This window comes from Ovis canadensis, chromosome 3, assembly GCF_042477335.2.
Source record: "Ovis canadensis isolate MfBH-ARS-UI-01 breed Bighorn chromosome 3, ARS-UI_OviCan_v2, whole genome shotgun sequence".
NCBI classification, from domain to species: Eukaryota; Metazoa; Chordata; class Mammalia; order Artiodactyla; family Bovidae; genus Ovis; species Ovis canadensis.
In genome coordinates, this window is record NC_091247.1 from 195,598,487 (window position 1) to 195,625,165 (window position 26,679).

Below are 26,679 nucleotides of genomic sequence, written 5' to 3' on the forward strand. Positions count from 1 at the left end.
CAATCAGTGAGCAAGAGATTTTAGAGGCGAAGGGAGGGGCTTCCTTGCAGGTGCAGCACAGTCAGCTCTGGCAGTCATCTGCAAACTGGTCATCAGTGGTCTGATCAGTGTCATCTTGATTGTTTTAGGTAGATTTAATCTTCAGTTCTAGGGTCAGTTGTTTCCTGCTTCCTTGAGGCCAGTTCATTCTCAGAACTGTGGCAGCTTATGTCACGGCTACAGTCTGGTCATCTTGTAGTTAACCACTTCCACCTGGTGGGGGTTTCAGTATCTATAAGACAGTTCCAAAGATATTGTTCAGAATGTTATTTATAGCCCTTGAGAAGGAACTAAAGTAACTATGCTTAATGACAAAACTATTATTATTTGGTCTCCTTTGATTGTTTTCTTTTGTTTCTGAATGTTCTCACTTCTCTGATTAAACTTATTCTTTGGCTAAAGTTTTTCCACAGGTGAAAGGCATTCTGAGGGCATGGAGAGGGGGAAGAACCACAGGATCTTGCTCCATGTCAGAAGCAGAGAAACAAATTCCCTTGTCCTCATTCAGCCTTGCAGTCTGCCACTCATGCTGCTATGGTCAGAGCCTAGCAAGCACCCAGCCAGCAGAGCAGAACAGCAGAGCTTCTGAAACCCTCATTGTTCCTCACTAGTGACACCCATCTCTGCACAGATTGGGCTTCCCTGGTGGCTCAGATGGTAAAGAATCTGCCTCTAGTGTGAAAGACCTGGGTTCGATCCCTGGGTTGGGAAGATCCCCTGGAGAAGGGAATGGCTACTCACTCCAGTATTCTTGCCTGGAGAATTCCGAGGACAGAGGAGCCGGGCAGGCTACCATCCATGGGTTCGAAAAAAGTCAGACATGACTGAGTGATGAACACTTTCACACTTTCTGCACTGACTGGCTCATGAACTTGGAGGCAGGGCCCCAAGTATGCAGTGTTCGGTCTCTTTATAGCCTCAGCTCTATTTAGAGCAGCTCTACTGATGATCTTGGCTCAATTCACTCTTACAGATGAAAGAAGGTAACATTTGCTGGGCTGTCTACAACAACTTTGTGGGCTTCCCTGATAGCTCAAGTGGTAAAGAATCTGCCTGCAATGCATGAGGCATAAGAGACCTGGGTTCCACCCCTGGGTCAGGAAGATCCCCCGGAGGAGGAAATGGCAACCCACTCCAGTATTCTTGCATGGAAAATCCCATGAACAGAGGAGCCTGGTGGCTACAGTCCATGGGATCACAAGGAGTCGGATACGACTGAGCACGCCTTCATGCCACCACAAGTTAATAACTAGTATCTGAATTCACTGACTCAGCTTTTTAAAATTTTACTAGTTGCTCCTGATACATTGCTCCCTGTAATAGAATAGATTTTCCTCCCATATGGTATGTCTTTCTGATTTTCTTCTCTTTTTACAAATAGAAGCCCACCAGTGTTCATTTTTTCCTTTTCCACGTTATCTTCTGATTAAGAATTAGTTGTCATTCTTATCCCAAGATGTGGATGAAATTCCTGGGGTCTGGGACTTCAGAGGGAAGGCTAGTATAGCAAAAAGAATCATCAAATAAAATCAATCAGTGGTTCTCCAGACTTCAGACCAGTGCTTGTTCACAATGTTTTCTCTAGTGAAAACGAAAGACAATGTGAGGAATACGAGAGGCAGCAGATCACCATAGTTAAGGGTGCAGACTGTGGAACCAGTCAGCCTGGCTTCCATGCTGGCTCCATAATCTTCTGGAAGTTATATAACCATTCTACACCTCAGTTTTTTTCATCTGTATCATGTAATAGAAATAGTTGTAGCAAAGGGACTTATGATCTGATGTTATTACATGTAAGCACATGGAACAGTAAGTACTCAATAAATGATGATATTATTTTTGGAAAGATTAAGGATGCGAATGTCTCTTCCTTGAGAAGGACTGCCTATATGAAATCATTCTAGTTTTTTCTATCTGAAAACTCTTTCTTGCATAGAATGTAATTGACAGTAAATGCTATGAAATCAAAGTCTTAGAACACTACAATGAACTACTCCTAAGATATACAAAAAAATGAATAAACATCAAACAAGAATTTGCTCAGAGCTTTTGATTTTATAAACTATTAATTTACTCATTCAGCATTAGTCTATAGGGTACCAGCCATATCCCTGCCAGACCCTGAGACCATGCTGGAAATACCATGATGAGCAAGACAGGCGTGGCTCCTGTCCTCAGGGTGGTAAGTCTACAAGACTTTTCACATAACTTACTTAATTTGATCCTCACAATCAACTTAAGAAGGAATAATGTTATTACTATCCCTCTTTTCAAGAGAAAACTGAAACTTTATGAGAGGAAATTCATTCTTTACATAGCACAGTAGAAGAAAATCGGGGATTTTTTTCATTATAACTTAATGATATGCTAGTGGGACTCTATGGATCAGGGTCCATTTTTCCAGTAGTTACATATTGATGTGAAAGTTGGACCATAAAGACGGCTTAGTGCTAAAGAACTGATGCTTTTGAATTGTGCCGGAGAAGACTCTTGAAGATCCCTTGGATAGCAAGGAGATCAAACCAGTCAATCCTAAAGGAAATCAACCCTGAATATACACTGGAAGGACTGATGCTGAAGTTGATGCTCCAGTACTTTGGCCACCTGATGCAAAGAGCTGACTCACTGGAAAAGACCCTGCCACTGGGAAAGACTGAGGGTAGAAGGAGAAGAGGGCAGCAGAGGATGAGATGGTTAGATAGTGTCACAGGCTCAATGGACATGAGGTAGAGCAAACTCCAGGAAATAGTGAAGGACAGGGAAGCCTGGCATGCTATAGTTCATGGAGTTGCAGAGTCAGACTTGATTTAGCAACTGAACAACAACAATACTCTGTGTTGGTTTAGTCCTTCTCCCAGGAAGTGTATCTCTGCTCTTTCAAGGGAAGTCTGTGGGGAAATGTGCTGAATAAACTTGTCTGAAGCTCAGTTTTTCTGGAACACATCTAGTCTGTGAAATTAGACTGTTCTTTCTCCAGTAGAACACTTGGCTCTGAAATTTAACAATTAGGCTTCCAGTCGTCTCATATCTTACTATTAGTTGAATGTGAAAGGTGTGAATTGTATCTTTAATGCCTTCTGACCTGTTCTTTCCACCTTCTTCGTGACCTTTTTGGCTTTCCTATCCTCCAAGAGGACACTTTACTATGCTAATATGCCTTATGGAGCTCCAAACAGGGGGAAAAAAACATACTTTGTTTCCCTTCTCTTTCCACCTATTTGTTTTTTCTGGCATTATCTTTAAAAAAAAATTGATTGGAGTATAGCTGATTTACAATGTTGTGTTAGTTTCAAGGGTACAGCAAAGTGGTTCAATTATACATGTACATATATATTCATTACTTTTCGGATTGTTTTCCCATATAGGTTATTACAAAATATTGAGTATAGTTCCCTGTGCTATACAGTAGGTCCCTGTTGGTTATTTACTTTATATATAGCAGTGTGTGTATTTCAATCCCAAGCTCCTAATTTATCCCTCCCCTTCCCACCACCCTACACTTTTCCTGTTTGGTAACCTTAAGTGTGTTTTCAAAATCTGAGTCTTTCTGTCTTAAAGGTAAGCTCATTTATATTATTTTTTAAATCAGATTTCCTGATCAGTGATAGCATATGATATTTTTCATTGTCTGACATACTTCAACTAGTATGGTAATCTCTAGGTCTATCCATGTTGCTGCAAGTGGCATTATTTCATTTTCTAGTGGCTGAGCAATGTTTTATTGTATACGCATACCACATCTTTATCCGTTCCTCTGTTGATGGACATTCAGGTTGCTTCCTTTCATCGGAAGAGTCCTGCAATGAACCTTGAAGTACGTGTATCTTTTTGACTTATGGTTTTGTGCAGAGATATGCCTGGGAATAGGACTGCTGGATAATATGGTAGCTCTATTTTCATTTTTTTAAGGAACCTCCATACTAAGTCCATACTGTTTTCCATAATGGCTGTACCAATTTACATGCCCACCAACAATGTAGGAGGGCTGCTTTTTCCCTACAGTATCTCCAGCATTTATTGTTTATAGATTTTTTGAGGATGGCCATTCTGATCAGTGTGAGGTCGTATCTCACAGCAGTTTTGATTTGCATTTTTCTGATAATTAGTCATGTTGAGCATTTTTCATGTGCTTTTTGGCCATCTGTATGTCTTCTTTTGAGAAATGTCTATTTAGATCTTCTGCCCATTTTTTGATTGAGTTGTTTGCTTTCATAACCTAGAGCTCCATGAGCTGTTTGTATATTTTGGAGAGTAATCCCTTGTCGGTCCCTTGTTTGCAAGTATTTTCTCCCATTCTGTGGGTTGTCTTTTCATTTTGTTTATGGTTCCCTTTGCTGTGTAAAAGCTTTTAAGTTTAATTAGGTCCCATTTGTTTATTTTTGTTTTTATTTTCATTACTCTAGGAGGTGGATCAAAAAAGATGCTGCTATGAATAATGGAAATAAAAACAAAAATAAATGGGACCTACTTAAACTCAAAAGGTTTTGCACAGCAAAGGAAACCATAAACAAAATGAAAAGACAACCCACAGATTGGGAGGAGAAAACCTCTGCAAGTGATATGACCAACAAGCTATTAGTCTCCAAAATTTACAAACAGTTCATGATGCTTAACAGCATCAACACAAACAACCCAGTCAACAAATGGGCAGACGACCTGAATGGATATTTTTCCAAAGATGTACAGATGACCAATAGGCACATGAAAACAGGTACAACATCACTAATTATTAGAGAAATGCAAATAAAAACTACAATGAGATACCTCACACCAGCCAGAATGGCTATCATCCATTAAAAAAAAAAAAGAATCCACAAAGAATAAATGTTGGAGAAGGTGTGGAGAGAAGGGAACCCTCCTTCATTGTTGGTGAGAATGAAAATTTGTATAGCCACTATGGAGAACAGTATGGAGGTTCCTTAAAAACTAAACACAGAGCTATCATATGACATTGCATTCCCACTTCTAGGCATATATCTGGAGAAAAACATGATCTGAAAGGACATATGCACCCCAGTATTCATTGCAGCACTTATTTACGATAACCAAGACATGGAAGCAACCTAAATGTCCATCAACAGAGGAATGGCTAAAAAAGATGTGGTACATATATGGGATATTACTTAGCCATTAAAAAGAAGGAAATAATGCCATTTGCAGCACCCCACTCCAGTACTCTTGCCTGGAAAATCCCATGGGCAGAGGAGCCTGGAAGGCTGCAGTCCATGGGGTCATGAAGAGTCGGACACGACTGAGCGACTTCACTTTCACTTTTCACTTCCATGCGTTGGAGAAGGAAATGGCAACCCACTCCAGTGTTCTTGCCTGGAGAATCCCAGGGACAGGGGAGCCTGGTGGGCTCCCATCTATGGGGTCGCACAGAGTTGGACACAACTGAAGCGACTTAGCAGCAGCAGCAGCAGATGGACCTAGAAAATGTCATACTGAGTGAAGTAAGTCAGACAGAGGAGAAATATTGTATGACATCCTTTATATGTGGAATCTAAAAAGAAATGATACAAATGAACTTATTTACAACACAGAAAGGCTCACAGACTTAGAAAATGAACTTATGATTGTTGGAGGAAGGGATAGTTAGGGAGTTTGGGATGGTCATGTACACACACTACTATATTTAAAATGGATAACCAACAAGGACCTGTTGTATAGCACATGGAACTCTGCTCAATGTTATGTGGTAGCCTAGATGGGAAGGGACCTGGGGGAGAATAGATACATGTTTATGTATGGGTGAGTCCCTTCTCTCTTCACCTGAAACTATCACTACATTGTTAATAGGTTATACCCCAATGTAAAAAAAAAGTTCAAAACAAAAAATGAAAAAGATACTGCTGAAATTTATATCAAAAGTGTTCTTACTATGTTTTCTTCTAAGAGTTTTATAGTGTCTGGCCTTACATTGAGGTCTTTCATCTACTTTGAGTTTATTTTTGTGGATGGTGTTAGAGAACGTTCTAATTTCATTTTTTCACCTGCAGCTGTCCAGTTTTCCCAGCACCACTTATTGAGAGGACTGTCTTTTCTTCACTGTATATTCTTGCATCTTCTGTTGTAGATTAATTGTCCATAAGTGTGTGGGCCTATTTCTGGGCTTTCTATCCAGTTCCATTGATCTATATAGAGAGACCTTATTCAACATAATAAAGACTGTATCTGACAAACCCACAGCTAGCATCATTCTCAACAGTGAAAGGCTGAGAGCATTTCCTCTAAGGTCAGACACAAGACAGGGACGTCTGCTGCTGCCACTATTATTCAACATAGTTTTGGAAGTCCCAGCCACAGCAATCAGAGAAGAAAAGAAATCATAGGAATCCAAATTGGAAAAGAAGATGTAAAACTGTCACTTCATTTGCAGATGACGTGATACTATACATAGAAAATCCTAAAGATGCTACCAGAGAACCACTAGAACTCATCAATGCATTTGGTAAAATTTTTGGATACAAAATTAATACACAGAAATCTCTTGCATTCCTATATACTAACAATGAAAGGTCAGAAAGAGAAATTAAGGAAACAATCCCATTAACCATCATATCAACAAGAATAAAATACCTAGAAATAAACCTACCTAAGGAGGCAAAAGACCTATACTTCAGAAGCTATAAGATACTGATGAAAGAAATCAAAGTTGATGCAAATAGATGGAGAGATATGCCATATTCTTGGATTGGAAGAATCAATATTGTGAAAATGACAATACTCAAAGTAATCTATAAATTCAGTGCAATCTCTACCAATTACCAATGCCTATTTTCACAGAACTGGAACAAAAAAATTTGTATGAAATTAATTTGTTTGGAAAGTCAAAAAACCCAAATAACCAAAGCAATCCTGAGAAAGAAAAACAAAACTGGAGGAATCAGGCTACCTGAATTCAGGCTATACTACAAAGCTACAGGAATCAAAACAGTATGGTAGTTGCTTCCATTATCTTTTAAGCAATGTCTGCAAAGGGGTGATTTGTTAACAGTAAGTAAACAATGTCTGCTAAGGGTGATTTGTTAACAGTAAGATGATAAAAATGTCAAGCCTCAAAGGAATGGAATTCTGAAGTGACAGAATTCTGCTGTCAAAGAGCAGAAAAAGCAAGACTTCTGCTCTTTGTTTTAGCTTTGGTCCATTAATGTCTCATGAACCTATAGTCACTGGGATAAGATATTCATGTTACATTTACACCATCAACTTCTGAGGTAGTATGGCAGCTTATAACTCCTTACAGGAGCCCCAGTAGGTAGGTACCTGATATACAAAAGAGGAAATAGAAGTTGCCTTTAAATGTCCTCCCTCCTTTACATCCTTTTTTTTTTATAATAATTTGGAAACTTATTTAAAGAAAGGATTTACTGATAGGTTAAGTGAATGAGGCATGTAACTAAAAAGTATTGGAGCTAAGACTTGAACCCAGAGCTCTATGGCAGCAAAGTCTGTGCTTTTCCACTTATTCTAGTGCTTCTCAAAATTTCTGCAGCCAGACATGAATTCTACAAGCTATTCAAGTGGCATCCATGATCAAATATGTTTGTGAAATACTGAATGTATTTGATTTCTTTGGAGATTCACAATGTATACTTAGCAAATTTAGATGCTAGGGACTGCTAAATAGGAAAAAAACCCACCTATTTATGTAGCTTAACCTAGCATTTGAATTTCTGTTCCCTTCCTGGTTCAAACACATAAAACACTCACTGTAGGATGGAGAAATGTGACTCTGCAATGCAGCAGTTAAAGCGATGAGTAAACCAGGACAACTGCTAGGCTTCAATAAAAGACTTCCCTGTGGAGCTAGGGTCACTGGGTCAGAATGATCTGCTACAATCTAGAAGGCGGTGTTAATTATGGTCTTAGGAACAGAAAGTGTCATGTAAGAAATGGAAAAAGTCCCTTAAAAGGGGGAAAGATTTATGTGGAAAGGATTCCATTTAGCTGGAAGTATAGCTACAGTATGCTAAGTAAGCAAGAAGAGGCTGCAATTAAAAATAGAATCATCAGGTTGTATTTTTCTATATAGTTATAACTGAGTTCTTTCTCATTTTTCAGAATAAGACCAACAAGAGAGATTGATTCATTTTCCTAGGGTGACCAACCATCTCAGTTTGCAGGATTATGAGTCTAAAACTGGAGGAGTCTTGAGTAAGCCTGAACAAGTGGTAAAGCTACATTTACTGAAAAATGATTATTTGCAAAGGTAAATACTCAGGCACCACATCCATGCAATCTGAACATGTTTTAAAAGTTCATTCTCTTCACAAGGGTTCACATGGATAATTGATGATACAGTTTTGATGTAGAGTGAAGCGTTTTCACAAGTTAGATGTTAATCATATAGTTTGAGATTCATCAGGGACCCATCAAATTTTTATTCGTAGCAAGTCAGATCAGAGGGCAGTGTAATTAATCTGATACTGGCACCCTGAGTGATGTCGGCCTGACCCAGGGAGACCTGTGCCAATTCCCGGGCTGTCGGGATCCACCTGGGAGGCAGAAAGCAGAGTTTCAGAGTTGCTGCAGCCTCTAGCGGGCTTCCCAGGTGGCGCTAGTGGTAAAGAATCTGTTTGCCACTGCAGGAGACATAAGAGACATAGGTTCTATTCCTGGGTTGGAAAGCTCCCCTGGAGGAGGGAATAGCAACCCACTCCAGTATCTTTGTCTGGAGAATCCCATGGACAGAGGATCCTGGTGGGCTATAGTCCATAGGGTCGCAAAAAGTCAGACATGACTGAGCAACTAAGCAGAAGCAGGACTTACTTTTATAAAGAAGATAGCAGTCTGTTTATTTTCCAGTTAAAAGAAAATGAAAGAGTTGCTCTCTGAAATTTCAGTACTGGAGTTCACGGTCCTGCATAGCTTCTGAACATGCATAAAAACGTCTGATTTGCAGGAGGCTGGTTGTTGAATTATGATGCTGAGAACTGTGCCATCACACTCTAAAACCTTGCAAAACAAATGCCCTTGTAAAGTCTCCACTGAAATATTACACTTTTTCCACTAGGGCATCTTATAGAAGGTTTCAAACGACTGGAGAGGAAATAAAGAGATTAATCACTTTTAAGCACCAATTATTGTGGCTCTGGACAATCAATTTTTTAAAAGAAATAAAATTTCTAGGACTTAACACTGCGATGCTTCAGCTAAGGACTGTTTATTATTTCCTGGCTTAACTGGTTTATATCCTTAAACATATCCTAATTTATGTAAGGTTTATTTGTTGTTGTTGTCGTCATTTTTCAGTTGCTAAGTCATGTCTGACTCTTTGCAACCCCATGGACACTAGTCCACTAGGCTCCTCTGTTCATGGGGTTTCCCAGGTAAGAATACTGGAGTGGGCTGCCATTTCCTTCTCCAGGGGATTTTCCTGAGCCAGAGATCAAACCATCTCCTGCATTGGCAGGCGGATTCTCTACTGCTGAGGTTTATATCCTTATTTATATCCTTAAAGTCCTAACAATTATTTCTTTGACTTGAGTGTCCAGTTTCAGATTTAACTGAAACTTTAACTGGTCAGTTTGTCTGAAAAGAAAGATCTAGAAACAAAGAAGTGGTATAATTTTCCAAAAACGACTATGTAGATTATAAGTTGACTTTCTTGAGGAGCAACTTTCCCAGATCTTCTTCTTACATCCCTAGGTAGGCTTACCCAGTTATTTAATTATCACTCTATTAAGCTCACTTCTTGCCATTACTTTTAATATGGACAGTCTTAGGGTTTTGCGGTCTTTTTCACTCTCCTCATGTACTTTCTCTAGACCATCTCCTCAACAGCCATAACTTTAACTGACATCTCTAAACTTATGACACTGAATTTATAGCTCTACCAGAGACTCTGAAGCTCTTTTTACACCTTTTGCTGGAAATTTCATAGTCATCTTAAACTCAACATCTCCAAAGCTGAGTTGGCCATCACCTCCTTCTCTTTTATTCTGTACTTCAGGAAGTGATACCACCACCTACCAGCCAGCCAGGCAAGGAATTATGGATTATTTTAGATTTTACTCTCCCTGCAGAATGGCCCTGTCTAAGGATTGCTCACAGTCCCCCACGAGCAAGTTCCCTCTTGCCATCAGTGTGGCTCCTCACAGCTCTGGTCATCCCTCTCGCACCGGAAGATACCATCAAAGTCCTCTTGCAGCGCTGATGATGAGCAGAGGTCTGGAGTCAGGGGAGAGGGGATGTCCCCTCAACTCTCTGGGTCATGTGTCTTAAAAGGTAAATCACAGGTCCAACTCCTCTCTCTCCTTCATCCAGTTGTGATTCATGATGGTGAGTACAAGACAGCTACCAAACTGCACTGAGAACCATGCCTATATTCTACCTGCAGATGTGTTTCTGGAAACAGTATGGAGGCATCTCCAAAAAATTAAAAATAAAACTTTATCAAAAGTAAAACAGCAATTTCACAACTGGGTATTTATCCAAAGAAAGTGAAGACACTAATTAAAAAGATATTCATACATACATCTCTGTGTTCACTGCAGCATTATTGACAATAAGCAAGGTATGGAAGCAACCTAAGTATTCATCAGTGGATGAATGGATAAAGAAGATCGGGTATATATATATGAATACTACTCAGTCATAAGAAGAATGAAATCTTGCCATTTGCAATAACATGAGTGTACTAGAGGGTATTATGCTAAATGAAATAAGTCAGAGAAAGACAAGTACCGTACGATTTCACTTGTAGGTGGAATCTAAGAAACAAAGCCAATCAGCAAACTAAAAACAGGCTCATATATACAGAGAACAAATTGGTGATCGCCAGAGGGGAAGGGGATCCGGGGTTGGGCAGAATAGGTGAGGGGAATCAAGAGGTATAAACTTCTAGTTATAAAATAAGTAAGTCATAGGGATATAATGTACAGCAAAGGGAATATAGTTAATACTATTGTAATAACTTTGTGTGGTGACAGATGATTATTGGACTTACCATTGTGATCAATTTGTAAAGTATATAAATGTTGAATCACTACATTGTGCACTTGAAACTAATATAATGTTGTATGCCAACTATACTTCAATTAATTTTTTTTTTATTAAAAACTAAGATAGGTCTGAGTTTTCCAAAGGATGCTTCTGGGTATCACTTTTTACACATCCAGAATGTCTGAACCCAGTTTAGGCTCAGGCTTGAATGTCAGGCATCCACTTTATGATACGTGCAGCTTGAGGCTCTAGACAATTCCTGAATGCCTTTATTGACCAGGTCTGGTGGTCATGAACCACCATTCGCTTGTCCAAACACAGCAGTTCAAGTGGATGCTCTCATAACATTCGAAAAGTGCTTTGGCATTTACGTGAAGAAATTAGAAAGAGGCTCCCTTCCTATGGTCCCTGCAAATAAGGCTCTTTGCTAAACAAACATGCTGTTTGAAACACAGTTCTTTTAAGCCTTTGCCCCCTAGAAAGGGCTTCCCAGGTGGCTCAGCAGTAAAGAATAAATCTGCAGTACAGGAGACCTGGTTTCGATCCCTGGGTTGGGAAAATCCCCTGGAGGAGGGCATGGCAACCCACTCCAGTATTCTTGCCTGGAGAATCCCATGGACAGAGGAGACTAGTGGGCTAAAATCCATAGGGTTACAAAGAGACACGACTGAAGCAACTGAGTATGCACGTATACACGCCAACTAGAAAAGAGGACTCTGATCATCCAGTTTGTATAATGTGATCTTGAGTCTACAGTGATTCGTCCCTACAGCCCTGCTGAACAAGCGCTGAGTCACCCACCAAGTGTGGAAATGTGAGAATGTCACTTGCGCATATTTGGTGATCCTACTTGAAGTCATTACTGAGTTTCAACCAATTTTCAAGAGATTTTTTTTCTTCAGTGACCATCCTCAGTGTCATACTACTCTTGTGAAACAAAAGGTCTGAGATTTTTCTTTTCTGACTTTTTTCTTTTTTTTTGTGGAAGGTAAATTAAGCTTTGTGGAAATCTGTGGCTCATTTTAGAAAGAGTCTGCCCTTTAGTACTAACAGATACCCATAATCTTCAGAGCCTCAGACCTTTCACAGGTACTTAGAGAAATATTGAACTTATGATACTATCTAATTAAATGAATGAAAAACTAAGAGTACAACCAACTAAAATTTGGCTTTCCTCTGACCACCCTACTGGAATCGCAATACTTTCAGAGGTCATCCCTTTTTCCCTCCCTACTCCTTGGGAGTAATGTCAACATTTTTTCTTACATTCTACTACTTCCTCTTCTTTTTTTTTTCATCCTGAGAGCGACATGGTCAAATTGATATTTTAGAAGGACCAGCCCAGTGTCTGAGAGGAGAATGGATGGGAAGACAGACTGGTCAGGGGTGGAATTAGGCTGGGGGAAGATGCCATATCCAGACAAGCTGAGAGCCTGGCTGAGAGAGGACTGGAGGGTCAGGTCAGTAGTACCGGGTACAGGAAGATCCAAGACAGTTCTGCTCTGGCACAGGTGTAGCTTCTGGAGATGGATGGGGTGGAGGGTAGATGCAGGAGGGGCTTGCTGGGGTGGAAATGCCTTTGGGACATTCAGGGAACATGCTCAGAGACAATTGTCTTGGAGGAACTTGTGTCTGTAAATGGTATGGGTGTTATTCCCTAAAACAGATCTGGACTTCCCCAGAGCTCCCTAAGCACTTCGCATGCAGGGTGGAGGGTGTAAGGGAAAGCCAGTCAATAAACACCACTTTCCTCTCCAGTTTAAATCGTCTAACCCCTTTGAGTCAGTGCCCAGTCTTTGTTCTTAAATTTTAATTTGTGCTATGTACTTAGTCATATCTGATTCTTTGTGGCCCCATGGACTGTAGCCCGCCAGCCTCCTTTCTCCATGGGATTTCCCAGGCAAGAATACTGGAGTGGGTTGCCACTTCCTACTGCAAGGGGTCTTCCCAACCAGAGGACTGAACCTGGGTCTCTTGTGTCTCCAGCCTTCACAAGCACTTTCTTGTTCAAGAAGCAGTGTTCAAACAGTGTTCTTGTTGTTGAAGCAGTGTTCAAGCCACCCAGGAAGCTCCACAATTTAGTTCATTTCTCTCTTCCTTAGGAAGCCCATAGCATCTGATTATGTGAGACTCCACCCCATCTCTGTCTCTGTGGGTCACTTTTTGTCTCCGTGTCTTTGAGGAACAAAGAGAAGGCCCCTGTGCCCAGAGAATAGAGAGTGGGGTTGTTGGGGCCGGCCTCTGCCAGGTGAATCTGGGATATTGTAAGAGCCAGACCATGAGGACCTGGCGAGCTATATTGGGAACTTTGGTCCCTATTCTAAGAGAAACTAGAAGCTCTTTATGGGTCTTAAAAGGGTGAACCAGTTCCTGACATGATTTTTAAAGGCCAGGACAGTACAAAGAATGGAACTGAGCGGGCCTGGCCGAGCAGTTAGGCCGAGGCCACAGGGCGAGGGGAGGCAACGGCCTCTGCAGCTGCGCTGACAGTGAAGGGGGGTGAAGTGTTAGGAGGCAAGATGGGCAGAGCCTGGGGACTGTTTAGGTGGGGGTTCCTGAAGGAGAAGGCTAGCATGATTCCAGGCTTTCCGCGAGGAGCGACAGAGGACGTGGTAGTCGCTGTCTGTGAGAGATGAGGAGGAAGGGCAGACTGGGAAGGCGGAGGGTTCTTCTAGATGTCCACACCTGCTTCTCTTGCCCCATCTGCCCAGCCAGTTCTAGCTGCCACTCCCCTTTCCAGATGGTCAACTGCAGCCACAGAGACAACTCGGCCACTGACCACTACGCATGCAAATTCTCCAACCTCAGCGGCGCCTCCGGGCTCTTCGGGAATATTGCATCAATTTCAAATTGAATCTTTTTCTGTTCCTCATATTAAGTTTTAAAAACATTTTTACTCTTTCCCTATTTCTTTTCTTCACTTTATTGTAGTTTCAATAATGCCATTAGAAGCCCTTTAAGAATATAAATGTATTAAAGGAAAAGCATATAATAGCATAAAGAATATTTTCTTTTAACCTCCTAATTATACTATAAATAATATTATATACTATAAACATTATTATTAATAGCTTTTGACCTCCTTATTCTATTCAGCTCCATGGCAACCACAAGATACATATTAGTTCCTGTTGAAAATAGGCTTTTCAAGAAACACAAACTTGGCTTCCATGGTCTCCTAGGTCCCAAGCTTCCTTACAACGTATCTTTCCCACCTGTCACTTGCCTTCCTAAGTTCAATGGCTGTCAGTATTTTTATTTATTTCTTTAATTTTTATTGGAGTATAGTTGCTTTGTTTCATTGTAATGCGTTAGTTTCTACTGCACAGCAAAGTGAACTAGCTTTATATACCCCACACCTTTTTTTGGATTTCCTTCCCAAAGTGAAAGAGGAGACTGGAAAAAGTTGGCTTAAAGCTCAACATTCAGAAAATTAAGATCACGGCATCTGGTCCCATCACTCCATGGGAAATAGATGGGGAAACAGTGGAAACAGTGTCAGACTTTACTTTTTGGGGCTCCAAAATCACTGCAGATGGTGACTGCAGCCATGAAATTAAAAGACACTTACTCTTTGGAAGGAAAGTTATGATCAACCTAGACAGCATATTAAAAAGCAGAGACATTACTTTGCCAACAAAGGTCCATCTAGTCAAAGCTATGGTTTTTCCAGTGGTCATGTATGGATGTGAGAGTTGGACTGTGAAGAAGGCTGAAAGCCAAAGAATTGATGCTTTTGAACTATGGTGTTGGAGAAGACTCTTGAGAGTCCCTTGGACTGCAAGGAGATCCAGTTCATTCTGAAGGAGATCAGCCCTGGGTGTTCTTTGGAAGGAATGATGCTGAAGCTGAAACTCCAGTACTTTGGCCACCTCATGCGAAGAGTTGACTCACTGGAAAGACTCTGATGCTGGGAGGGATTGGGGGCAGGAGGAGAAGGGGACGACCGAGGATGAGATGGCTGGATGGCATCACTGACTCAATGGACGTGTGTTTGAGTGAACTCCGGGAGTTAGTGATAGACAGGGAGGCCTAGCGTGCTGCGATTCATGGGGTCACAAAGAGTTGGACACGACTGAGCGACTGAACTGAACTGAAGGTCACTATAGAGCGCTGAGTTAAGGTTTCCTGAAACATACAGCAGATACTCTTTCCATATTTCTGGTTCTTTCTTCCCTCCTCAGTTTTAACAAACTACCTTGGCTCTTAATTTACTTAAAAATATAGAAGCCAACGGATGTGATTTTCCTCAAATTTTCTTACTCCCAGTTTAGAACTTCTCTGAACCTTCATTCATTCTCTTTTCTTTCTTGCCTCAGTGGAACAAATCTCTCTCTCCCTTTCCCAGACTTTTTTTTTCTCTCCCTCTGCGTCCCCATCCCAGCCCATTCCAATTTTCCTGGAGCACTGTCTCATAGACTACCCCCATCTCATATCTCATGTTGAAGGAAATGGTGTTTTTCTTTTTCTTTTTTTTTTGAGCCCAGAATTTATACACTCAATGTAAAAAATTTGGAAGATACAGAAAGGAACAAAGATGAGTGCAAAAACCACCCACAATCTCATACAATAGAGAAAACCATATTTGATTTCTAATTAAAAAAAAAAACTTCTCTTGCTACTGATTCCCTCCCCTCAGCCTGAAAATATGTTCAGTTCTCTCTTTTTTTTTTAATTTTTATTTTTACTTTATTTTGCTTTACAATACTGTATTGGTTTTGCCATACATTGACATGAATCAGCCACGGGTGTACATGAGTTCCCAATCCTGAACCCTCCTCCCACCTCTCACCCCATTTGCCATACATTGACATGAATCAGCCATGGGTGTACATGAGTTCCCAATCCTGAACCCTCCTCCCACCTCCCACCCCATATCATCTCTCTGGATCATCCCCATGCACCAGCCCCAAGCATCCTGTATCCTGTATTGATGTTCAGTTCTCTTATTTCTCCTCTTGGTTTTCCTATTTCAGTTAGTGGTGTTATCTTTTTTATCTTATTATCATTTATTTAGGCAGGGTAGACAACAGGGAATCATCTTTGAGTCTTCAATTTCCTCAATTCAACATAAAATTCTACTGATAATATTATATTGTTTACTTACTTGTGTTAGGCACACTGCTAAGTACATTAGCTGTGTTTTCCCAGTCTTTCACTGTACCATATTATTCCTGTTTTACATGTAAGTAAGCAGAAACTTTGAGGTTCACAGCTAAGCAATGAAGTCAGAATTTGAACTCAAGCCTGTTTATTTCCGAATTTTCTGTCATTTCAATTTGTCCTCTCCTGTCTTTTCCCACCGCTGTTGCTCTGTGCATGAGTGCTAAGTTGCTTCAGTCGTGTCCGACCCTGTGCAACTCTATGGCTTGTAGCCCACCAGGCTCCCCTGTCCGTGGGATTCTCCAGGCAAGAATACTGGAGTGGGTTGCCATGCCCTCCTCCAGAGGATCTTCTCAACCCAGGGATCGAACCCAAGTCTCCTGCAGCTTCTACATTGGCAGGCGGGTACTTTACCGTTAGCACCACCTAGGAAGCCCTACTGTTGCTCTAGCTCACATTGTGCAATTCCCAAATAGCCAAATCATCCCATTAACAACACTTCCCAATCTTCATTCACACTCATCATTGGAGATTAGTAGAGGTCTGGTACATTGAATTGCCCTGGTCCCATCAATTTAGTTGTATCTTTACCAAGAAACAGTTGATTTTATCAGCAAGCCAATCAATGCACTTGTACTGTTCATTATGTTACAGCATTTAATTACATATTATATAAACCAATGAAACCTTGAGTGTATAATAGAGCTGTTTCTATGAAAACTAAGTTGAGAGTCTTTGGAAAGACTTGGTGAGAGTGAGTGGCCTGAAAATATAATCCAAATCAGTATAGGAAAGGTGAACCAGACATGACTGGGAAAAGTTTGTAAACATATCTTTAAGATTATGCACTCAGATTGCATTTTGCTGCAATTTAAAGAAACAGAAGTTTGAGTGTGGCTCCTACAAGAAAAATGATACAACTCTAATTAGCAGACACTCAGAGGAAGGGCCTTGGCATTCTATTCTATTATACAATTGCTGAAAGTACTCTTATATGTCTTAGGTTAAACTATAATATCTAAGATATGTGTGTATAACTTTTTAAAATCCCCTGCCTGTTAAACCAAGTAAGTCAGTGTTAGTAGTTCAGTTGTGTCTGACTCTTGGCAACTCCATGGACTGTAGCCTGCCAGGCTCCTCTGTCCATGGAATTCTCCAGGCAAGAATACTGGAGTGGGTAGCCATTCTTCTCAACCCAGGGATGGAACCTGAGTCTCTTGTGTCTCCTGCATTGACAGGTGGGTTCTTTAGCAGCTGAGCTGTAGAGAAGCCCTTTAAAAGGTCATATCATGTTAAAAAGAATTATTCCCTTTAGGGCTTGTCATTTTACATAGTCCTTCCATTCAAGAATGGTTCCCATTTTAAATCTAAAGCGTGGCACAAATAAATCTATCACAAGAAAGAAACAGACTCATAGATATAGAGAACAGACTTGTGACTGCCAAAGGGGAGAGGGGAGGGAAAGTTCATCAGAAAGTGATGAACTGGGAAGTTGGGGTTAGCAGATGTAAGCTATTATAAATAGAATGAATAAACATCAAGTTCCTACTGTATAGCACAAGGATCTATATTCAATATTCTGTGATAAACCATGATGGAATTAAAAAGCGTATATATATGTATGGGGTGAGATGACTGCAAATTTATCCTAGGATAGTTCTCATCTTATTAAGACCTTTTAAAATGGGAGCCATTCTTAGAGAAGGAAATGGCAATCCACTCCAGTATTCTCGACTCGAGAATCCCACGAACAGAAGAGCCTGGCAGGTTACAGTACACGGAGTCACAAAGAGTTGGACATGACTGAGCAACTAACGCTAACATGCCCCCCATTTTCCCAGGGTAAAGAAGAGAGTGACCTTACCTGTGATTGGTCAATGGCTGCACTGACTCTCCGTGCATCAGGAATGTCATTGTTTTCCTTACTTGCTACAGCCTGAAGATTTAGCAGCAAGGCTGGTGCTTATATATAGAAGGAAGCTAATTACTTCATTTCATTCTTTTGTTGGAACATTTTCCTACCCACTTACTAATAATCTTCCCTTTCCTTTCACAGCTCCTCTCTGAAGAGACCAACAATAGTGCTTTCATCAGAAGAGCTCCAGTTGGAGCCCAGGAAGAAACAACGGAAGGCTGGAACCAGGCGGGCTGGCTAGAGGTCAGTGTCCACCAGCTCCCGGGTAATTGGCTCCCAGTCTCTCCAAAGGGATTTCTTAACAGAGGCAAATAGAAACTTCCATTTAATTCCATGTGGTATAAAAATGTAATTGATTCACCCATAAAGGCAGTCATGTTTCTATAACAATGGCCTCATTCAGGGCTTTCAAGAGTCATTACTACAAGTTCTTTTAGGGACTTAAAAGCAATTATTTTCTTGATCTGAAGCAAAAAAAGAATCAGAACACAAGGCTCTCTTTTTCCATTTTTGTTTTCAATAAATAAGGAAAGACATCACCTGAGTGCTTTAATCATGAGCATCTTTGAGATGACAGTGGATGTGGGGCACTAAATTAATCTCTAACCTAAAGTCATAGCACTTTAATCAGTTTTGATGCCCTTTCATGGAGAAATCAACAGCTCAATAAGGACAACTCACAGAAAAGGTAATAAACCAAGAGGTTGGTCCTCTTATGTGCCATCTGGCAACTCTGTTTATTTTTTTGGCTGCAATGGGTCTTAGTTATGGCTCAGGGAATCTCAGTTGCATCATTCAGGACCTTTTGCTGTGGTGTACAGACTCTCTAGATGTGGCTCGTGGGCTTGGTTGCTCTGTGACATATGGGATCTTAGTTCCCTGACCAGGAATTGAACCCGTGTCCCCTGCATTGGAAGGTGGCTTCTTAACCATTCGACCACCAAGGAAATCCCCATCTGGAAACTCTTGATGGTACAAAATGGCTGAAAATTTCAAGAAAAGCCTCATCCAATCTAAGAGGGATTCTGTTTATTGTTTTTTTTTTTTTTAACATTTCAAGAATATATTTATAAATTTAAGAGCAGACTTGCCCGATCAGCAGGGCTAAAATTGATGAGTGCTCTGGCCAGCAAGCCCTATGCCCTGACCTCCTCTAATTCATATATATGGGCTAGTGGAAACTCACTTTCAGAGTTAGTAATAGAAAATTAACAAATAACCTAAATATTCGATAGTAATATACTAGCTGAAAAATACTCATAAAATCATTAAATGAAATTATTAAAGTAATGTTATGTGTGTGTGCACGCACTAAGTCGCTTCAGTCTTGTCTCTTTGCCACCCTATGGACTGTAGCCATGGTATATATGTATATAACTACATGAAAAAGTAGGTTAAAAATAAGTATAATGTATAGCTCCATTTTTGAGAAATATATGTAAACATACAGAAATACATATGCTATATATGCAGTCTATATATTATCTATTCAGGAAAAAAAAATTGGAAGACTACACACTAAAATGTTGACTGTAGTTATCTTCATCTGATACGTTTGTTTGTTTATTTTTGGCTGCACTGGTCTTCATTGCTGTGCACTGGCTTTCTCTAGTCATGGTGAGCAGGGGCTACTCTCTATAGAGTTGCAGTGCACAGGCTTCTCGTTGTGGTGGCCTCTTTCTTTGCAGAGTGTTGGCTTTAGGGCATACAGGCTTCAGTAGTTGAAGCCTATGGGCTCCAGAGTGCAGGCTCAGAAGCTGTGGCACATGGGCCCAGTTGATTCATCCCATGGGGGATCTGGTTCCCTGACCAGGGATTAAACTCACATCCCCTGCATTTGCAGGTGGATTCCGAACCACTGGACAATCAGGAAAATCCCCATCTGAAAAGTTTTTGAGTGACTCTTCTCTTCTGCTGAAGAAAATGTACTAACTTCTTTGTGAGTTGTGTGTGTGTGTGTCTAAGAGAGAAAGATAGAGATTGTTATTTTTTATGTGATTAAAAAGAGTTAAAACCCTAAATAATGGATTGGGGCTTAAAAATAATTAATAATAGTTACTTTAAAAGAGGTATTTGTGAACTAGAAACCTGAAATACATTGAAAACCACCTAGGTAAGTTAAAAAGAAAATCTAAACATTCCGAGGACAAAATATTATTGACTCATTTGCCAGTTTTCCACCTGTAGTAACTATGGCTTTATAACAACATATTCATAAGCCAAAATTACATGTTAAAGTGAGTCATCAATTTAGAAAGGTAATTATAAAGTAATCCAACCTCACATGTTGATTGCATTCAACAATCCCATTCAGAGGAGCAATATTATATTCCCTTTACTCTGAGCCATTTGTTACTGAAAAAATAAATTAAAAGTGAAGAAAGTGTTAGTCGCTCAGTCGTGTCAGACTCTTTTCGAATGGACTTACCAGGCTCCTCTGTTCATGGAATGCTCCAGGCAAGAATACTGGCAACTCTTGAAAATACAAAATGCAGTGGGTAGCCATGCCCTTTTCCAGGGGATCTTCCTGACCCAGGGATTGAACCTAGGTCTCCCGCATTTCTGGCAGATTCTTTACCATTTGAGCTATCAAGAAAGCCCAAGCCATTTGTTACTACAACAGTCAACAGATACAGTATATAAAGGAGTTATACATTTTGGACTCTGCATTAGTTTATTAGAAAAATGTGGGAAAAGAGGTGGGTTTAGATGTGGTCTTCTTTCCTTGATTTCTCCCCTTGGAAGAATTATATTCTGGTTAATCCCCAAGGTAAGAGGCTGAGGCTAATATTTATGAACACATGTTAGAGTGTCTATCAGGAACCATACTGGTACATTTAACATTCATAACATAAGGTAAGATATAGGTGTTTGCCATTTAAGAGACCAAGGAGCAGAGAAATGTCCTGACTTCGTGGTCACACAGCCAGTAAGGTGGTGGTACCAAGATTCGTATGGGGCCTTTCTGACACCATAGACTCTACTCTTTCCAATTAGGCCACAGTTCTAACATTCCATGGTGATAGATTGCATAGTTTTTCAGTATTATTCGATCTCACCTTTCCTATAAGACTATACATCCTGTCCCATTGCCTTTGGGTCTGGCCGTGTGGCCTGCTTTGACCACTGGAGTGTGAGTAGATAAGATGAACACTGCATACTTTCAGAGGCATCGTGGGTTTCTGTCTACCTTGCTGGCTCTTTTCCGTCTGTCATATGAATGTCCCAAATAGAGAAGCTTCTTCGATATGGGTTCCAGAATGTGAAGGCACATGGAGCAAAGCCAAGCAGGTTCTAGCAGCTGCCAACACAGAGCTGCCAAAATATGAGTAAGTGTGCACTCGTTGTTTTCTGTTGCTGCAAACAAATTAACACAAACTTAGCACCTTAAAACCACAATGTATCATCATCTCCCAGTTTCTATAGGTCAGATGTGTGGGCATGATGCTCCTGTATACCCTGCTGAGTATCTCACCAGGCTGAGATCAAGGCATCAGCTGCTATTCTCATTTAGGATTTGAAGTTCTTTTCAGAGCTCACTGGTTATTGGCAGTTTATGTGTATCCTTATGATCATAGGACTTAGTTTCTGATTTCTTATTGGCTATGGGCCAGGGCTTGGCCTCAGTTCCTAAGGGCTCTTCTCAGGCCTTCTTGGTGTGGCGTCTTTCATCCTCAAGCCAGTAATGGCACACTGAATCTGTACCCTGGCAAGTCTCTGACCAGAAATTACTCTGCTTTTAAAGGGCTCACATAATTAAGGGGATCAAACAAATCAATCATAAAGGAAATCAATCCTGAATATATTGCTATATATGCTAAAGCTGAAGCTCCAATACTTTGGCCACCTGATGCGAAGAGCTGTCTCATTAGAAAAGACCCTGATGCCAGGGAAGATTGAAGGAAGAAGGAGAAGGGGATGACAGAGAACAAAATGTTTAGAGGGCATCACTGACTCAATGGACATGATTTGAGCAAGCTCTGGGAGATGGTGAAGGACAAGGAAGGCTGGCGCACTGTGGTCCATAGTGTCACAAAGAGTCAGACACGACTGAGCAACTGAACAACAACAGTTAGGTTAGGTCTACCTTGATAATCTTATCTTCAAGTCAGCTGATGCATAAAGAGGAGGTGGCAAAGAAGATAGCAGGACTTGAGCCTGTGCACTGCTGGCTCCATAAGGGGGTCCCCATGGTGCTCCTGGGGACCGTGGGCAGCGTGGGAGGGAGCTGGGCAGGAAGAGCGAGCGCCAGGACAGGAGCAGGACAGGACAGGCAGGACGGGAGCACACGCGGGGGCTGGACCAGAGGGCAAGGAGCCCAGCGGGGCCTGCAGAACCCCATGTTAGGTAACATCACCACAGGGGTAACACCAAGGGATAGAGACCATGGGGGCATTCTTAGAATTGCCACAAAGAGAAAACTGTTTGTGTTGAAAGCCACAGACATTTTGAAAGACTGATTTTTACTGCTTCATAACTGACTAATGCAACTGGCTACCTGAAATTGTGTGTCTGTGCATATAGAAAAGGACACAGATCTAAGGGACAGCTCAATGAACTTTCACAAAATGAACACACCTCTACAACCACCACCCAGATCAAACAAATATACAGAAACAAGCAAATAGACAAAACCCAGAAAATGATTAACAACACAGAAACCCCTTTTCATTTCCTAGACGCTAAAATAACCACAATCCTATCTTCTCACACCATAGATTATTTTTGCCTGCTTTTGAAATCGTACAAATGGTCTCTGGCTTCTTCCTCTCAGTACTACATCTTTGAATTTCATTCCCTTTGTTGTGTTTAGTTTTAGTTCCCTCCCTGTATTATATTTCATTATGTGGATTTCCACAATTTGTTTTTACATTCTTCAGTTGTTGACAGGCATTTGGTTAGTCTCCAGTTTTTAGCTGTTACCAATCTTGCTCCCCAAGCTGTTTATGCTGAGATTCTTTCTCTCCCTGTCCCTCTTCCTGATCCCCTCTCCCTTTTTCTTCCCTTCCTTCCTTTTTTTATTTCTTTCCTTGTTTTTCTATCTCTTTCTTTCTTTCAGATGTCTTTATATCTTAGATCTAATCTTCCTTCTCCCCCAAAATGAGGGAATCCAATTTCCTATTGTCAATACCTTTCAAAGTTATTGGCAATTTAAGAAACCCTCTCTGAAAGATTGTTTGGAAAACCACAGCGAATGGATTCAGACCAAGAATGTAGGCAACTGCAGGAGGGGTAAATTTTCACACCCTTGGTTTATCTCAGGGCAGAAACTGCTTAGGGGAGACTAAGATTATTTCAACCATCACTCTGAGTGGAGCCATGCAGTGTAATGGGAAACAGGATAGACCAGAGGCACCATAAAGGGCTCCAAATCGGTTCCTTTTTCTAGCTGATAACCTCGGCAAGACTACCTCTCTGAGCTTCCTTTCCTCCATCTGTCATGGAGGCAGTGATAACTTTCCATTCAGATGTTTCCATTCCTTTCCATACTTATATCCCTTATTCAGAAAACAACAACACATTTTACCCAGGCCCCATTGCACCATCTGTTTTCTGATCTTCTGTGCTTTGCTTGTGTCCCAGAAAACCAGCCTCTGTAGACTGTATCACCTGGTTCTGTTACTGTTTTGCTCTGAACTGGGTTCAGCCAGTGGAAGGCACTGGCAAGGCATTGGAGGGAAAGAAGGGAAAGAGGTTGGGTGATTCTTTCGCACGCACACTGCTCCCTCCCTGCCCCACTATTGTTCTGGAGTGGCTTCGTCCCCTCAGGCCACAACACCTTTGTCCCTCTTCTACTTTTTTTTTTTAATTAAAAAATTATTTTAAGATTCGCCATCTATTTTAGTTTTTGATTGCTTTTTATTGGACGATAGTTGATTTTGTGCAAACTCTAGGAGATGGTGAAGGACAGGGAAGCCTGGCGTGCTGCAGTCCATGGGGTCACAAAGAGTCAGACACAACTGAGTGACTGAACAACGATGGCTGATTTACAAAGTGGTGTTAGTTTTTGCTGTGCAACAGAGGGAATCCATTTACATATACATATATCCACTCCTTTTAGATTTTTTCCCATATGAGTCATTACAGAGTACTGAGTAGAGGTCCTTGTGCTATACAGTAGGTCCTCATTTTATATATAGCAGTGTGTATGTGTCAATCCCAATCTCCCAATTCATTCAGTACTCTCCCCCTCCCTTACTCCCTGCTAACCATAAAGCTGTTTTCCATGTCTGTGACTATTTCTGTTTTGTAAATACGTTCTTTTGTACCATTTTGTTTTAGATTCCACATATAAGTGATACTGTATATTTCTCTTTCTCTGTCTGACTTCACTAACAATCTCTAGGTCCATCCATATTGCTGCAAATGGAATTACTTCATTCTTTTTGATGCCCGAGTAATATTCCATTGTATGCTAAGTAGCTTCAGTTGTGTCCGTCTCTGTGTGACTGCCAGGATCTTCTGTCTGTGGGATTCTCCAGGCAAGAATACTGGAGTGGGTTGCCATTGCCCCCCTCCAGCGGATCTTCTGGGCCCAAGGATCGAACCCTCACCTGTTATGTCTCCTGCATTGTCATGCGAGTTCTTTACCACTGGCTGCTGCTGCTAAGTAGCTTCAGTTGTGTCCAACTCTTCTTGACCCCATGGACTGCAACCTACCAGGCTCCTCTATCCATGGGATTTTTCCAGGCAAGAGTATTGGAGTGGGGTGCCATTGCCTTCTCCGTTACCACTAGCACCACCTGGGAAATTCAGTTCAGTTCAGTTGTGTTCAGTTGTGTCCAACTCTTTACGACACCATGGACTGCAGTACACCAGGCTTTCCTGTCCATAAACAACTCCCAGAGCTCACTCAAACTCAAACTCTTACTCAAACATGTCCATCGAGTTGGTAATGCCATCCAACCATCTCATCCTCTGTCGTCCCCTTCTCCTCCCACCTTCAATCTTTCCCAGCATCAGGGTCTTTTCCAATGAGTCAGTTCTTCGCATCAGGTGGCCAAAGCATTGGAGCTTCAGCTTCAGCATCAGTCCTTCCAATGAATATTCAGGACTGATTTCCTTTAAGATGGACTGGTTGGATCTCCTTGCAGTCCAAGGGACTCTCAAGAGTCTTCTCCAACACCACAGTTCAAAAACACTAATTCTTTGGTGCTCAGCTTTCTTTATAGTCCAACTCTCACATCCGTACATGACTCTTAGGAAAACCATAGCTTTGACTAGATGGACCTTTGTTAATATTCCATTATATGGATGTATGTATTTGGGTTTCCCTGGTGGCTCAGACAGTAAAGTATCAGCCTGCAATGTGGGAGACTGGGGTTCAATCCCTAGGCCGAGAAGATCCGCCGGAGAAGGGAATGGCAACCCACTCCAGTATTCTTGCCTGGAGATTTCCATGGACAGAGGAACCTGATTGGTTACAGTCCATGGAGTCATGAAAAATCAGACATGACTGAGCAACTAACACACACACACATATCATATATAATATATAATATATATATATTTATCTTCTTCATATAAAAATATACCTTATCTTCTTATCCTTCTGTTGACGGATATTTGGGTTGCTTCCATGGCTTAGTTATTATAAACACTGGTGCAGTGAAATTGGGGTGCATGTATCTTTTTGAATTATGATTTTCTCCAGATATATGCCCAGGAGTGGAATTTCTCCTCCTTCTACTTTAAAGGTGATCGTGATTTCTCATTCATTGGTGTTCCACCATCCTTTGCTTCTTAACCCAGTCCTTATCTCTGTAAACAGTCCCTTTATTATACTGTTAGGCATAAGCCCTTTGAAGTGGATACTTGGGATGTCCCCTATACTGGAGGAGGGAGCCCTATCATATTGTCAAACATGATGGGGAACTAGAAATAGTATCAAAAGCTGGAAGCCAAAGAAAACCAGGGATTTAAAGCACCAGAGAGGTGAGACAGAGGAATCATAGAGTCGTATGGGCAGTTTCTGCAGTCTCTCTCAAGTTCTTTGCCTGCATGGCATTTAACTTCTGTGAGTTAATATAAGTACTTAATCTAGAGGTGAGGAAACTATGCCTTAGAGTGGTTGAGTAATTTCTTGACATCATTCTTTCATAACTGACAGAGCTAAGATTTGAATCCATGCCATTTTACCTCCCAAACCTCTGCTCTTAAACAAAACAGAAATTTACTCTCTATTGCAGAAACAAGAGCTGTGGTTGACTACTAGCTTTACATACTTTTGAGACTTAGTATGCAGCATAACTGTGTCTTGAAGACACAGAAATGGGACAGATAATTTGAAGATACTTAGCAAGTTTATACAGGTGTTAATGAGTACAGAGTTGGAAGGTCACGATGCTAGCAGCTGGCATCTCTTCTCCGTCACTTCCTGGTCCCCAACCTTTGACAACTCCTTATTGACCCCAAAACAAAATCCAGCCTCCTTTGCTTTCCCTTTAGGGTTCTCTGCAATCAGACTGCATCTCACTTTGGGGATGACCTCCTGCCCATCACAAACTCAGCTTGCTGTGATCAAACTGACTTACTCTTTGTGGTTCACGTGTTTCTTCATCAAGTTGCCTTCTCTCTATTTCTCTTCTTTGAAATTCTCTTCAGCCTTTTAGTCCCACTTAAAAACGACTTCCTCTAGACAGATATTTTCTTATCACCTCCCTCCTCTGAACATG

At 41.0% G+C, this 26,679-nt stretch overlaps 1 protein-coding gene across 2 annotated transcripts in view; it reads left to right on the forward strand.

The window, feature by feature from the left end:
- LMNTD1 (lamin tail domain containing 1) overlaps positions 1 to 26,679 on the forward strand; it is a 525,827-nt gene that overhangs the window by 310,963 nt on the left and 188,185 nt on the right. For both annotated transcript variants that reach the window (XM_069585540.1, XM_069585541.1), the window contains one exon: positions 18,146 to 18,247. The gene's annotated coding sequence lies outside the window, so the exon portion shown is untranslated. The remainder of the gene's footprint in view (positions 1 to 18,145; positions 18,248 to 26,679) is intronic.